The sequence below is a fragment of the Myotis brandtii genome, unplaced genomic scaffold, assembly GCF_000412655.1.
Source record: "Myotis brandtii unplaced genomic scaffold, ASM41265v1 scaffold1053, whole genome shotgun sequence".
In the NCBI taxonomy this organism is placed as follows: domain Eukaryota; kingdom Metazoa; phylum Chordata; class Mammalia; order Chiroptera; family Vespertilionidae; genus Myotis; species Myotis brandtii.
The window spans coordinates 48510-64466 of record NW_005353549.1 but is presented as its reverse complement, the minus strand read 5'-3'; the positions used below and the strand labels follow the sequence as shown (position 1 = coordinate 64466).

At 38.8% G+C, this 15957-nt stretch overlaps 1 protein-coding gene across 1 annotated transcript in view; it reads right to left on the bottom strand.

The window, feature by feature from the left end:
• Positions 1-15957, bottom strand: part of NKAIN3 (Na+/K+ transporting ATPase interacting 3) — a gene marked incomplete at its 5' end in the record, with an annotated part of 116691 nt that overhangs the window by 98159 nt on the left and 2575 nt on the right. The gene's annotated exons all lie outside the window — the stretch shown is intronic.

Below are 15957 nucleotides of genomic sequence, written 5' to 3'. Positions count from 1 at the left end.
TTTAATCCTCAAGAGAGGCCCTGTAGTGTTTGTGGGGTGTCAGAAGGACTAAGATCAAAATATTTTTGTCACAATAATAGATTGAAAAGAATAGATGGTTCTAGACTCCCAAGTAAATGAAAGATTACAGCTTCCTGCCTGTGCAGAGCAGGAGGAGGTGTGATGATGGAGACAGGGCAAGGAGGTTGGGAGACCAGGGCACTAGACCTGCAGGGAAGCTGTGGACACAGGAGCCAGGTCAGTTTATGTTGATTTTACAGACACCACTTTGAGCAAACTCTGTTGTCACTAGCGCCAGGGGGACATGTTGAAGTGGGCACCACACATGGTCTTTGCTTAAAGGCCCAGAGACTGCCCTTTGATGATACAATTCAAATGATGCCCAGGCCCACCTCAGTAGGATGAGGACTATCCCCACCTCAGTGCGTAGGATGCTTCTAAGTGCCAGGAATTGAGTTTGGAACTCTGAAAACATAGGGGAAGCTGGTGTGAAGTGCAAAGCCCTTGAACTTACATGTGGCCAGGACTGAAAACAACCAGGAGGAGAACTCTCTGAGCAAGGGCAGGGGGGAAACCCTCCCCTGTTATTCTCTGCTGTGTATGCACAGGAATCATGAGGTTAGAAACACTTCCAGTCCACACCAGCAGGCAAAGTTACTCTACAGGACTGAAAACAACCAGGAGGAGAACTCTCTGAGCAAGGACAGGGGGGAAACCTTCCCCTGTTATTCTCTGCTGTGATGCACAGGAATCATGAGGTTAGAGACACTTCCAGTTCACACCAGGAGGTAAAGTTACTCTACACTTTTAGATTTTCCTCAACTCAGGAACTCAAAGTACTATTATAAGGATGCCTCAGATTACATAAAAAATAAAACACTTTATCTCTTTCTCTTTGGTGGTTGGTTTGCTACACATATCATTCAGTTACCTTCACAGTTACAGCACTTTATTGATAATAAAACCTTTTACATCGTTTTTTTTTGGGGGGGTTGTTGACTTGAGTCATTTGCAGGAACACTCTAAGAGGAAAATATCGTAGAAAAATAATTGCTTTAGCTAGTGAATTAAGTTGAGCACAAGACAGTTTACCTGCAGGCAACCTGTACAATGACTGCTCCCTTTCCTGGCCATCAAGTTTAATCTCTTACAGTTAGTCTTGATAACTACAGAAGTATTATTGTCTCCCATTTTAATAGAATTCATTAGGTTCAGGATGAACTAGCATCATCTCAAAATTTATAGCAATTTCTATTGCAGACTGTAAGTTCCTTTCAACATGACTTTGACTAAAATTTATACGAATAAAACAAAAGTGAATTTATGAACTAATGATACATATTTGTTACACTCATAAAATCTCTCAATGTAGTTCTCACTTAATTTGTTGGCACTACAAACTGCACTATTCTTTGCAATGATTGTATTAAAATTTGAATGAGAACAGCAAGATGTTGGGGTTAAAGGCAGGCCACACCCAAATATGCCAAAGTGGCACACTGATTATTTTTAATTAAAGTTCCTTGAGAAAGAGTCAGTGCAAGAACGCTCTGACCCTTCTCTCTGTCCTCTGAAAGCAGGAAATAAATCTCCCACGTGAAAGGTGCCCTACCTGTACCAGAAGGTACAGAGACTTTCTATCACCAGAGATAGGGAATTAAGGGCCCAGAACCTATGTGAACAAACCTTGCTACTTCTTTACTAACTTACCACTCTAAGCTCAAACTCCGCTTAGATACTTCACTAGTTAAGCACCCAAGCTGAAGTTTCTTTGTCCCGTGAATTCCTCACATATGAGGTATGCATTGGGATTTAAGAGTGAATATAAAATATTATCCCAGGCCTCATGATGAAACATATATTCTAATGGAGAAGATAGGCAATAAAGTAAACAAATAAACAATAATAATAATACATTGCAAAAACTAACAAAAAGAAAATGATATGCTGAAGGGTGATGGGAATGAGGAATGGTCAGAGAAGGCTTCTCCAATAGCTGACATTTGGGCTAAAATGTTTAGATGAGAAAGAACTAGACATGTGAAGATTTGAGAAAAGACTACAAGTGCAAACAGCAAAGAGGTCTAAATATTCCAGGGATTGGCCCAGCTGGCGTGGCTCAGTGGTTGAGCATCAACCTATGCTCAGTTAGTTGGAGTGTCTTCCGTATACCAAAAGGTTGCGGGTTTGATCCCTGGCTGGGGTAAGTATGAGAAACAACCAATTGATGTTTCTCCTTCACAGGAGGTCAAGGTTCAATTCCTGGTCAGGGCACATACCCGGGTTGTGGGCTCAATCTCCAGTGAAGGACATGCAGGAGGAAGCCGATCAATGATTCTCTCTCATCATTAATGTTTCTATCTCTCCCTCTCCCTTTCTCTCTGAAATCAATAAAAATATATTAAAAAATAAAAATAAATATTCCAGGGACCAATTGAAGGTCTATGTAGCTGGAGTGAAGGTGAGAGGAGGGCAAGAGTCATAGAAGATGAGGTTAAAGCAGTGGTCGGCAAACTAAGGCTCGCGAGCCACATGTGGCTCTTTGGCCCCTTGAGTGTGGCTCTTCCATAAAATACCACGTGTGGGCGCGCACGTACAGTGCGATTGAAACTTCGTGGCCCATGCTCAGAAGTCAGTATTTTGTGGAAGAGCCACACTCAAGGGCCCAAAGAGCCGCATGTGGCTCGAAAGCCACAGTTTGCCAACCACTGGGTTAAAGCAATAGGAAACAAGAAATGCTAAAGAGTCTGGATTTTACTCAAAATCAAGTTGGGAGATCAAATATTGATATCACTTGTGTATTTTTTTAAAAGATAATTTTAATAACTGTAGAGAAAATGGATTAAAAGTGGAAGCCAGTTAGGTGGTTACTATAGCAGGTATGGTGACTAGGAGAAAGGTGATAGCAGTAGAGAGGGGCAGAACAGAGAGGTGAAATATCTTTTGGAGGCAGAATAGCATGTGGAGATGAGATAAGAGATCAATAAAGGATGACTCAGGGACTGAGCAGAAAGGGTCTCATTGGCTGATGACAATTCTCTGAAGCTACGAGCCATCAGTAGCCAATAGTTACAGCTTTTCTGAGCCATTTGATCGCTGTTGGAAGGAACCAAACAAAAACTTCCAGGTTCCTAATAATGGCTCTAAAGAAATGATTAATCCCAGAAGAAATTATATGAATAGAGCCCACTTTTTAAAAATCCTCACTCAAGGATAGGTTTTTATTGACTTTGAGAGAGAGAGAGAGAGAGAGAAGAGAGAGAGAGAGAAAGTGAGAGAGAAACATCGATGTGAGGGATAAACATCAATTGGTTGTTTCTCAGACTTGCCCCAATCGGGAATCAAACCTGCAACCTTTTGGTGTATGGAAGACAGTACAACCAACTGAGCCACCTGGCCAGGACAATGAAGCCCACTTTTACTGAAGGGCCACCTTAAAGGTGCGTGGGGAAAGCACAGTAAAAGTTAACAGAAAAACCCTTCAATTTGCAGAGAAAACTTTTGTTTTTCCTGTACATGTCAAGCTCCTCTTCTCTTATCTGTGTTTACCTTTTAGTTGTCCATTCACTAGCCAAGCCTTCATTTATACTGGTTTGTCTACTTTTGTTGTTCATCAGGTCCAAAGAGCAGAATCAGCAATGTCCCTGGAACAACAGCCTTCTAAACACCAAGCATTGGAGCACTGAAACTATTTCATGCCAGTGATGCCTCAAATATTATTTGTGAAAGTATAATGTACATTCACAGATATTGACATTTATGGTACATAATTGCTGCACCTGAATACACTAAGATTTGCCTACAGATGATTAAAAAATAAGTATACATTTCATTTGTATGCTATGAATTTTAAACACCTGTAGTTTACTTAGTTAATTACTAAGCCCATTCAACACATCTGGCTTCTCTGTCTTTGTGTTAATCAATAATTATTTAATTATAATGTTATGCCTTTTATGCTAATTAAGATGTTGAGACCATAAAAATGTGCTACTTTTGTGCTTCATGCTGGCACTAATGGGTTATATTTATAGTTTGGTGTATTCATAATTCATGTATGCATATGTATGTAAGCACACATTTTACTTCATTTGCACAACAGAAATTTTCCTATTCAATCAGTTTTTTTTTTGTTCTTTTTTGCTAAGTTTAACACCTGGAAGGAATTACCTTGATTTTTTTTTTCTCTCTCCAATTTTGGTAGGAAAAAATTCCTTGTTTGATCAAAAAAAAAAAGTTGGTTTTAATGTGATAGGAAAAAACCATATAATCCTTTTAACTGTTCCCTTTTTGAAAGGTACTTGGATTAATAGAGCAATCAATGTTGGTCTTTTTGACCTGTGGATGCGGCTGCTGGTGTGGTTTAAAACTCTGTAAAAGAAGACTGTTTTTCTTAATCGCTTCCTTTGCTAAAGTAAAGGAAGCGATTAAGAAAAAGTCTGATTAACTGCAGACTTGGATGTGGTAAAAACCTCTCTGGTAGGTTCGCATCTATCACCATTAATCTCAAGTTGCAGATCTTGGCTGGCTTTCAGGAGGCAGTGTTAGAGACAATGACTCAAGTACAACTCTCTGGTGGATTTTCATCATAGCAATGGGGGATGTGTTAGCCCATTCTCATTGCTTGACTCCTCATTAGAGTCTTTAGGGTTCCATACAAGTTTTGGCCTGTATATGTGTGTGGGGGTGCTATTCACTTTGCTGTGGGAAAGAGCTCAACTGAAAATAAAAGCCCACATCTACCCACAGTAGCTATCTATATTCACTTTGAGAATATTGTCTCTTTTCCTGAGACAATATTCCATAGATCCCTTTATATGACTATAAGTAATTGTACCAAATTTGGAGATTCCTTTTGCAAACATTAGCTCTATGCCCTTCTTCTAAACAAGATTAAATTATCACTAGCCAGGTATTTCATAAGTGTGTAAAGTCCAATGACCACAAAGGAATTACCTAACAATTAACAGCTTTATTTGATTACTATTTCATTATTTTTTGGGGGGAGGGAGTATGATAATGAGGGTCATTGTCTATTTTTTACACCCCCCCACCCGGGCTGAGTCATGGGGTTATCTTTCATAGTGTGAAGATCAGGGTGCTTCCAAGCTATCAATTCATATTAGAAAGTAAATTATTTCATTCTTACTAGGAATGATCAATCCCAATAATTTTAATTTCTCTAAGTGAAATATGACCACTTTGAGCTCTTCCTCAATTGAGTTGAATTTGAAGTTTTCCAAACAACACTTGAATCCCTTTCAATTGGCAGATCATGAGGATCCCATTTCTTTTCATGGATCTTTGGTCAATTTCTGGTTGTTCTCTTTGCAGATAGTGGCTGGTCTTAAAACATCCAACTTGTCCAAAAACATATTTAACTATCCTTTCCATAAACTCCTAGACAAATACACATACTATTATTCAAGGTGGAAGAACTCCCCTTCACAGATCTGCCTCTAGCCACCAAACAATCCTCCCACCATGAACTGTGATTATTCCTGTGGGGAGACTTCCCTTGTGGAATCTTCAAGGGATGTTGAGTAGTTTATTGTGGCTACGTCTATTGTAGTGTCTGAGTGACAACAGGATGAAGCCACAAGTGCTTGTCTATGTTCTGCCCCATTTCCCCTTTGTCTAAACACAAGGAGCCTTCAAACAGTACAGGTTTTCCTCTTTATGAATATAATAGTCTCACTATACATATAGATCATTAAAAATTTTAATATCTTATTAGGTCCTCAAATTGTCTCTAAAAATGAATGCATAAATTTCTCCTTGCTCATCCCTTTAACAGTAAGGCTGTTTATAGTCATTATTCTTTATTCATCACAGTACAAAAATTTTTATAATTTCTTAATTAGCACTTTATAACTAAAAGATATAGTCTAGATCAGGGGTCCTCAAACTACGGCCCGCGGGCCACATGCAAATACAAATATTGTATTTGTTCCCATTTTGTTTTTTTACTTCAAAATAAGATATGTGCAGTGTGCATAGGAATTTGTTCATAGTTTCTTTTCAAACTATAGTCCGGCCCTCCAACGGTCTGAGGGACAGTGAACTGGCCCCCTGTTTAAAAAGTTTGAGGACCCCTGGTCTAGATAGATTAAAATATATTGGTGGATGAAGAACAAAGGCATTTAGAACTATAATTCAGAGCCATTTTTGTAGAAAGTGACTCATAAGGTCTGATATAGTTTTGCTATAGAGTGATGCTTTGAGCATCTTGTCAACCAATGATGAGGTCTGGTGGCATCTTATTTGTTAATTTGAAACTCATCAGGAGCTCTGTGCACACTAAAAAGCCTGGTCTAGGGGCCAAGGCAGGCAAAGTGGAGGGTGGTAACCAGAATATGACAGCACATCTCACCAATCATGGGTCCAACTCTATTGCTCTGAGTCTTGGAATGAAATACACAGTTTTTGAGGAAGTCTAGAACTTTAAAAGTTAGTTTGCAGACTTTCAAGAAATAGATCAAACAGAAGATGATTTTTTTCTTTTTACAGTCAAAACTATCATTCCTCAAAAGATCTATTTTTTTTCAGTGAAGGGTTATGTTTCTAAGGGTCCCATTTGCTGAGGAAGAAGAACCCATAGCTCTCAAAGGCAGCAGTCACACCAGAACCTGGTAAGTCAGCCTGAAAATGCCCAGTTTGCCTCACATTCTAATCACAGTCTCACTGTTAAGAAAAAAAATCTCAATTTGAGTAGTAGGCTATCGGCTGATTTTCTTTAACCTTTAATCAAATGAGAATTGAAATAGTGGACCTGGCACTGGCATTCTCTTCATATCCTCAAGGACTTTAATTTCCATTTACCTGTTTAACATTCTCTAATTTTAGGCCATGTGCCAAGTAGCAGTACTGTCATACTTTAGGCAAATTATATAAGATTTAAATTTCAATTTAGAAGTCCAGGCAGTTCCCTTATATTTTTATTTATTGATTTTGAGAGAGAGAGAGAAACATTGATTTTTTGTTCCACTTATTCATGTATTCATTGGTTGATTCTTGTATGTGCCCTGACTGGAGATGCAACCTGAAACCTTGGTGTTTCTGGACGATGCTCTAACCAACTGAGCTACCCAGCCAGGGCCTATATTTTAAAAATTGAGGCATTCTTCAGAAAGTGATTATGCTATCTAGATCATCTGCCTCTTTTTTTAAGTTACATACTTAAATTTACAGTTTCTAGATGTGACTCTAGAAGGAATATATTACTCCAGGAAAGATAAGGCCATGCAAAAAGGCACTGGAATTGGGGAATACGAGTGACATAAATTCTACAAGGGCGAAAATATTCCTGGTCATCCCCTCCCCATGATCTCATTACAGCTGAGACCAGTATATGCTGTTACAAGGTGCTCATTAAAGATCCATGAAGAAGAGAAGGGGTAAGATAGATGCATAATACATAGTGATGCATTTCGGGTAAGGATGGATTGGTATGTATAACTGTGCTGTGAAATGAAGGCCACCACTGTCAGATAGAGATTGACTGCCTGGACCCAGGAGGACAAAGAATTTTATGAGGACATTCAGTAAACTTGGAATCCAAAGGTTAGATCCATTAAATTACATACCATTAACAAAAGACAGAATTGGAATTATAAGTAATAATTCCATTGAGAATTTTTATAGCTATGTGATAATTCATGGTATTCTTTGGTCGTTTATTTTCCTCGTGACCATGAATACTGCTCTCAAATTCAGGTAGCTGGTAACAGACTGTATCATACACAGTGCATATTGTATATTTATTTATGAACATTTAGAAATAAAGATGTTCCTATAATTTAATGTAAATGCATAAATATGGTAGGGCTATCGGCTCATCATAAAATAGCAGGGATTGTTACAGAAAACATGCCGCGCCATTTATATAATGATTCTCAGGATTGGAAAAAAAGTTGTACCTTGGGGATATGTAAATTACAGCTTCTTAGTCTGATAAATACTCAATTTGGTCATAATTACACATAAAGTAATGCCTTTGGTTTGTGTGAATTGTGGTGATTTTTTGCTAGGTCAGTTCTTGCATCTGATAGAAATGTATGCAAAGGATTGGAGAGACCTACTGCACTATGTTGGTAATGTTCAAAACTTACCTGTCAGTCAATGTGTAAGACAAATGGATTATTTGTGCAGATTTTGCTGAGAACAAAGTCAGATGCTCAGAGTAAAAAATAGTGATCTTATTCATATGTGGAATCTAAAGAACAAAATAATCTGATGAACAAAATAGATCCAGAGACATAGAAGAATGGAACAGAATGTTAAATCTCAGAGGGAAGGCGGGGGTGGGTGGGTGGATGGGAAGATATTAACCAAAGAATTTATATGCATATATGCATAACCCATGGACACAGACAATATAGTGTGGTGAAGGCCTGGGGTGGGAGAGGGGGAGCTGGTGCGGGATAGAAGGGGTCAATGGAGGGGAGTGGGAGAGGAGTCATATGCAGTACTTTCAACAATAAATTAAATAAAAAAACTAGAAAAAAACAAACAAGCTTTCAGCTAATTGTAGGACAATGATTCATAGGACTAGTTCATCCCAGAAATTTTCATAGCTTCTCATTGTGAATTACCATCTCAAAGACTAGTTTCCAAGAGAATTTCACCAGGCTCCATCCATGTCAATGAAAGGAGTCGACAATGAACAGAATCAAAGAACCTTAGCATCACTAACGGATCCATTCTTAGTAGGCCATTTGCTTGTGATGGTTTTTAGATGTTGAATGAAGTGACAGCAGACTCTCTGTGGCTTTCTTCCTCACCCATGTTCCCCACTCCACTCTCTTCTACACATGCTTCTTGTCCCACAGGAAGGATAAGCAGAGTGATGTGGACGGGAGTGTTGGGAGCTCTTAGAAAAGAGGAAGGAAAGGAAGATTCCAAAGAAGCCTTCTCTGAACTAAATTTCCACATCACACACAGGTTAATCATAGCATTGCAAACATTCCAAGGACCATTCTTCACCTGTGTAGATATTTACCTGGGTATCACTCATTATATTCTGATCTTTCTGGACTATTGACCTAGGAGTGACAGCAGCAGTGCTTACCCAATGATATTTGTCTACTGTCTTTGTCCAGTCTTAGACTGAGTCCATAGTCAGTAGTACACCTGCTTTTTTTCTGCTAATGTGAGTCCAGCTTTGTGACCAGAGTACCCCATGAACTCAGCATCCTGGCTGCACCAAGAAGCAGAAACCGCATCAATGGAGGCATAGCTATGTGTCTCCTCTTGCTCTTTGGCCCTTTCCATACTGTGGTGCAATTTATCTTTTTACAGCCAGTCTTGCCAATGATTTTATGTTTCTCAAGAACTGCCATGGATTCATTTTGTATACATGGTGCTTAGCACAGAGCCAAAGGTATGGTAGGTATGTAATTAATGTTCAGCAAATGAATCATTGGTTTTTAAATATAAAATAAATAGTATGCCCACTTAAAAATCAAATGGTAAGTTCCATGTGTATTAGAGAATTAAATGGAACAGATTATAAAAGAAGTAGAGAAAACATGTATCTTAGGGTGTGAAAGGAAGAAAACAAACAAACATGATGAATTTGCTTTAAATGACAGCTAATAAGAAAGAGAATTGGCACTGAAATAAAAAATTGACTGCCTCCCATTGTACTATGCTAAGCTACTCTGAAAGATGGTTTTGACCACAACTGAATATTGTCAATCACATGTTAAAATGAACAATATTCATGTAAACAACACTGTGTTTGTACAGATGAATCAGTTTAATTCATTAAGGAAAGTGCTACATGAATTAAACAAGACCCATTAAAATGTCTTTTAAAAACGTATTAATGAATAATTGGTTTGACTGCATTTTTCAGAGTTTAGTCAATTAACCTGGAGTCCCTTAGGTGTGATCTCAGAACTACAATACTAAGGAATTGCTTAGTTTTAAAATATGTACAGTTTTACAACTCCACAAAGAATATCACAAGTAGTCGTCTTTCAATTTGCCATAGCCTTTTTGGCTGAGATTGTTTTACAAGAATTAGGCCCATACTGACCCAGAAAATCCATGATTGCAGGTTAAGGAGCCTAAGAGAGAATCAGAAAACAGTCATGTTCTGGAAAAGTCCTAACATTTCTTCTTCTACCTAGAATTTTTGCCATCTGATTCACCATCACATAAACTTTGGGGGTGGGGAGGAGAGGAGTAAATTATTATTTGTCTAGTAAATTTAAAAGATTTGAAATTCTACTTACAAAGTCTATTTCTTATACTCATACATAAACATGCTTATCACAAATTAATAAAACTCTTTATTCTTTAATAAGAATCTCAACCTGTGTACACAAACATTGGACACTTAAAATTAACTTGGTCAATTTAGAATTTAAAATTAGAACTTGATAAAATTAGCTGGATGATGATCATTCATTATTTGGTATTGTAAAGATACAACTGGAATTACAATAAAGCACGTAACAAAAAATAAAACACATAACTTTGTTTTTATTAAGAGACTCTTTCATTACAATGTCAATCTTTTAAAGTTAGTTTCAAATTATAGTTGACACAATATTATATTAGTTTCAGATGTACAACAGAGTGAATAGACATTTATATACCTTAAGAAATGATGTCAGTCTTAATAGGCACAAACCATTAATTGATGAAGCAAAGAGTAAAGCATAGGCAGATACAAAAAATATCAGTTTCCAAATTTGAGAAGCTTAATGTGCTCTAGGATATCCTAATGCTCTAGGAAAACGCCTGAGTACAGTATATCCAAATCAAAATAAACTACTTTCGCTAGAAAATGAAATTATTTCTATAGATAAGTGTCAATATTTAACAATATTTAACAATACAAGTTACTGTGGTGTCTTCAACTTTCACATTCTGGGTATAAACTATTTTCAGCTATAGTCAAATCACCATTTGTAGTAAAATTCAGTGCTTCCTCTTGATCAAATGTCCTTTAGCTACAGCAATTTTATATATATACTAGAGACCTGTTGCACGAAGAGTTTCATGCAATAGGCCTTCCCTTCCTTTGGCTGCTGGCACCATTTTTCCTCTGGCAACCGGGACCCAGGCCTTCGCTCTGGCTGGGCTCCGGCCAGACACCCCCTCCCCCCAGCTGTCAGGCTTCACTGCTTCGCTGATCCCGGGGCTCTGAGGCCTCGTCGCTCCGCCCATCCTGGGGCTGTGAGGCCTCGAGGCTCCACTGATCCCAGGGGCGTGAGGCCTCCCGGCTCCGCTGATCCTGGGGCCGTGAGGCCTCGCTGCTCGGCAGGTTTCAGGAGGCTTCGGGTACGTTTGGCTTTGCTCCACCGCTTGGAGCCTAGTATGCAAATTAACCGCCACCTTTGTTGGCAGTTAATTTGAATATCGCCCTGATTAGCCAATGGGAAGCGTAGCAAAGGTACGGTTAATTACCCTTTTTGTCTTTTATTAGATAGGAGAGACATCAATGATGAGAGACAATCATTGATCGGCTGCCTCCTGCACACCCCACACTGGAGATCGAGCCCACAATCTGGGCATGTGCCCTGACCAGGAATCGAACTGCAACCTCCTGGTTCATAGGTTGATGCTCAACCACTGAGCCATGCTGGCCGGGCACTACAGCAATTTTTAAATAGAATTGAAACGATGATAATTTAACTCTGGGCATAGTGTCCTTGCTAATTTTGTATATCAGACATAGCCTCAGTAGCAGGTGTTAATTCTTAGGTACATTTTGGTTGTGCTTTCAGAGAAAGGATTCCTAACAGCTGCTATTCTCTACATTTTTTTCCCCCCAGAGAATTCCAGTTTCCAGGCCAAAGCGAGCAAACCCCCAGATGTCTACTAGTCTTCAGATGCCAGTTCTTTAGAATTATATTAATCTCCATGCCACAGAATCACGTATTTTTTTAAATCTACTTCAAGAACCAAAAAGATATAATGGCCCATTAGGAAACATTAAATCCTGATCATTTTGTTAATTTTCTCGCTAATATGTGTTCTATAAAGTTGCTCACTTTTATAACTAAGATTCTAGAGTTAATGAGCCACAGACATCTGCCATTAATCCATTATCAGGAAGGGACTAATCTATCACCCTAGCAGATGGATCAGAAGTCCTATAGGCGTAAGTTAACCCCCATCCTTTATTGCTGTGTCTTTTGGATTTACAGAGTATTTTCACATGCTATCATATTTGACTCTTAAAACCATTTTCTAAAGTCGGGTTGATTTGTATTATCATTCTCATTTGTTTGAAGTGCCTGGCAGGGAATCACTGTGTCTCATGTAATATTGACCAAAAGGGCTGTGGGAGGGAGTCTCTTCTTATTGGGAAGGTCACTGTGCAGCTTCCAGGGCCCTGAGGGAGAACAAGAACTGACTCCCTGTCAGTCACAATGGCCCTGGTGACCTAGTCCTGATTTTTGAGTGAGTGTTTTAACCAATCAGCAGTTACATGGAAGAGGAAAGAGGCAAACTAAGGATGCTCTGCTCCTTGCCTTTTCTGTGTTGGCTTCTGTCACGTGCTTTGGATGCACCAATGCTAACAGCTTCTGCATCATGTTCATGGTAGCTGAGGATAGCTGTTAAAGTCTGTTCAATTATCCCCACCCTTGTGATACTGTTGTAATCAGCTAGTTATTAATAATAGAAAAAGGGGCAAAGGGGAAAGCCAGACATTACAGGCATATAATTTGGGCAGCTTCACCAGGAGGCTGCAACTTTGTACTCCCCAGGGAACCACTGGCCTATTCCCTGCAAAACACTTGGGGAAGGGATCCAACAGAGGGAAGATAGACCTGCAACTTTGCACTCCCCAGGGAACCACTGGCCTATTCCCTGCAAAACACTTGGCGAAGGGATCCAACAGAGGGAAGATAGACTTATGCCCAGTGAAGTTGGGTGACATAGGGAAGGTACTTGTCGGCCAGTCACAACTGGGAACAAGGATAATTGTCCAGAATGGGCGTGGCCACTGCAAGCATGTGAAAAAGTGGGAATACCCAAACAAAGGAGTTCTCTCTCTTGTTGCTCTTATGCTCTTGGCTCATTCTTGTCTTCCTGGCATTTGCCCGTGCTTCCTCCATAGCCATGTGGACCTGCAGACCCCACATGTAATGGATTGATGAACTGTAGGGGGAAACACAAGCGAAGCTAGCCTAATGCTGGACTGACCTGGCTCCAATGTGGAAAGAAACTCTGGACACTGCCTCCGATTTTAGCTCTACTGAAGCCTCAGCTACACTTCTTCAATGACTGGGCAAAGGGAAATGGGTCTTTGGAAACTCAGGGATGTGATCCTGTGGAAATAAACATCACTCTTCCTCCCTTGTGAGTCTCAGAAAATTCTTTTTGTTGGGCTATCGCAAGAATTCCACTCCCATCAGCAACCAGGGGTGACGAGGACCTTGCCCCTTGGTTAATACTTGCATGGCCCTGTGCCTCAGGAAAGGTGACTCTGCCCTCAGCTCCCGGATGTCCCGACTATTGGTCTAAAAGTGCACCTGTTACACTATCTGGTGATTATTTCAGGAAAGGGCCTGAAACCCAACTCCCATAAAGCGGGCATGTGAGAAAATCTGCTTCATGGACTGACCATTTGAATATTTAAGACGGAACCATAATTTCTTTTTCTGGACATTGTCACAATAGCATAACAAGAAAAACAACAATAATATCTAACACATATGCAGCTCTTACAATATGCCTGCCATGATTCTTACACTCTATGTATTTTAATTGACTTTACCTTCCAAACCACCCCTGGCATAGAGGATGTTATTCTCCTGACCTTGTAGATGAGGAAGTGGGTACCAATATATGAAGCTGCCACCTTCCTGCCTCCAGTCCTGAGTCTACACTGCAATGTTGTCATTCTCAATTACATTGAATATACTGTGCTCAGTGGGTTTAAATACCTTGCTTTAATAGACAGCCGGTAGGAGTAGATCTGATTTTGGAAGCCAGACTCACATGGCAAAATAGAGGCACAGTGATAATCTGGGTCCTTGATGACATCACTGCATCAACCAGTCTTGAACCTGCTTTATTTGGGAGCTTTGGGATGTGAGATGATAAATACCCTAAATGTCTACAGCACTTTGAGTGTCAAAGTTTCTTTTCCTTGCAGCATAAAATTTCCCAAGTGATCCTGGAGTCATATTTTAGCACCAACTATGGATGCAGCTACTTGCTTTGAGTTTTGGCCTCATGATTTTGGGTCAGTTACTTTTTCATTTGTAAAACAGGAATGACAATTGAATCCACTTCATATGTGTGGTGAGCCAGATGATATAACACACACAGAGTGCTTGAAACAGTGCTCCAGGTATAGTCTGTATTCACTAATATTTACTGAATATTAGTGATTATTTTATTACTAGAGGCCCAATACACAAAATTTGTGCACTGGAGGGGGGTTTCCCTCAGGCCTGCCTGCACCCTTTCATAGTCTGGGACCTCTCGCTCCTTACCCCCCACCTGCTTGCTTCTCTTTACCACTCGGCTCGCTGCTCCTTAGCACTGCTGCTGCGCTGGCCCCTGTGAGCCTGGCTTCTGGCTGAGCAGTGCATTGACCACCAGGGAGCAGCTCCTGTATTGAGCATCTGCCCCCTGGTGGCTAGTGCACATTGTAGCGACTGGTCATTCTGGTTGTTCCACTGTAACGATTGCTTAGGCTTTTATTATACAGATTTTTATTATCAATTTTATTATTTCATTATATTTTACTATTACGTCTTGGTCTTTTTCTAATCTGTAAAATGTGAATTGCAATAAATTGTAGGGTTATAAGGATTAAATAAAACCCAAATATAATGCTTAGCAGAATATCTGGCATATAGAAAATAATCAATAAATACATGGTATATTCTTTCTAATTCCTTTTTATTTTAATCAAAATAACCTACCTATGAAGTAAAAGGCAATATAAATACTAAAGGCTGTAATGAAAAAAAAGCAGTCTTCCTATTTTGAGTGAAAGCTATCCTAGTATCTGATTTTCTTTAAAAAAAAATCATATACATTAAAAAGTAATACTGTCATCCTCTATGTAAAGATTTACTCCTTCAATAAACCAGTTTGAATACAAACTTCATACTTTTCTTTTTATAAAGGAAAACCAATTACAGTCTGTGGAAACTGTTACACAAGAAATGCCGTACTAGTGCACTAAGCAATTGGTCTATTTCTAAAATGAAAAATGGAGACATGTCTGGCAAATTATATTGCTTGCTGATCCATAAACTTGTATAGATCAAATATCCAAGTATGAAAATTAAATATCTGCTGCTATGCCCCTAAGGAAATATTGTACTATCTGGATAAACTAAAACCCTGATCTTTCAAAGTCAAGTGATTTAAGTATAATTCTGCTTGAGAGAAATATTAATAAAAACAACCTCATTCTAAACAAATTCTAAATACATTATTAGTTTTCTAGCCCTCTCAGAATTGGCCGAAGCTTTATACAGAAGCAATAAACTAAAACTTTATTTGCATTACTAAATTTAGTAATGGAATAAGAACTTTTATATATCAAAGTTGTATTTAGTGACACATAAACCATTGAAATATTTACTTCAGTAAATATTTGATTTGGGAATTAACAAATATTAACCTATAAAAACTAATCTAGAGGACATTCCTACTGATTAAATGATCTTCTATTTGTAATAGTCATGCTGTGTAACAAAATGCAAACATTAATCTCAGTGATTACTAGGGACATTGTGGCTTCTCAATAAATTCTTTAAAATAGATAAAACACAAGAGTAAATAAAGTGCCCAATCAAAGTTTTGTTAACTTTTTATAAATTCTTTAAAATAGATAAAACACAAGAGTAAATAAAGTGCCCATTCAAAGTTTTGTTAACTTTTTCCAATATAGGTGAATATAGGTGTGTGTGTGTGTGTGTGTGTGTGTGTGTGTGTTTTGTTTTACTTATGTTGCATTATTGTAGGGGA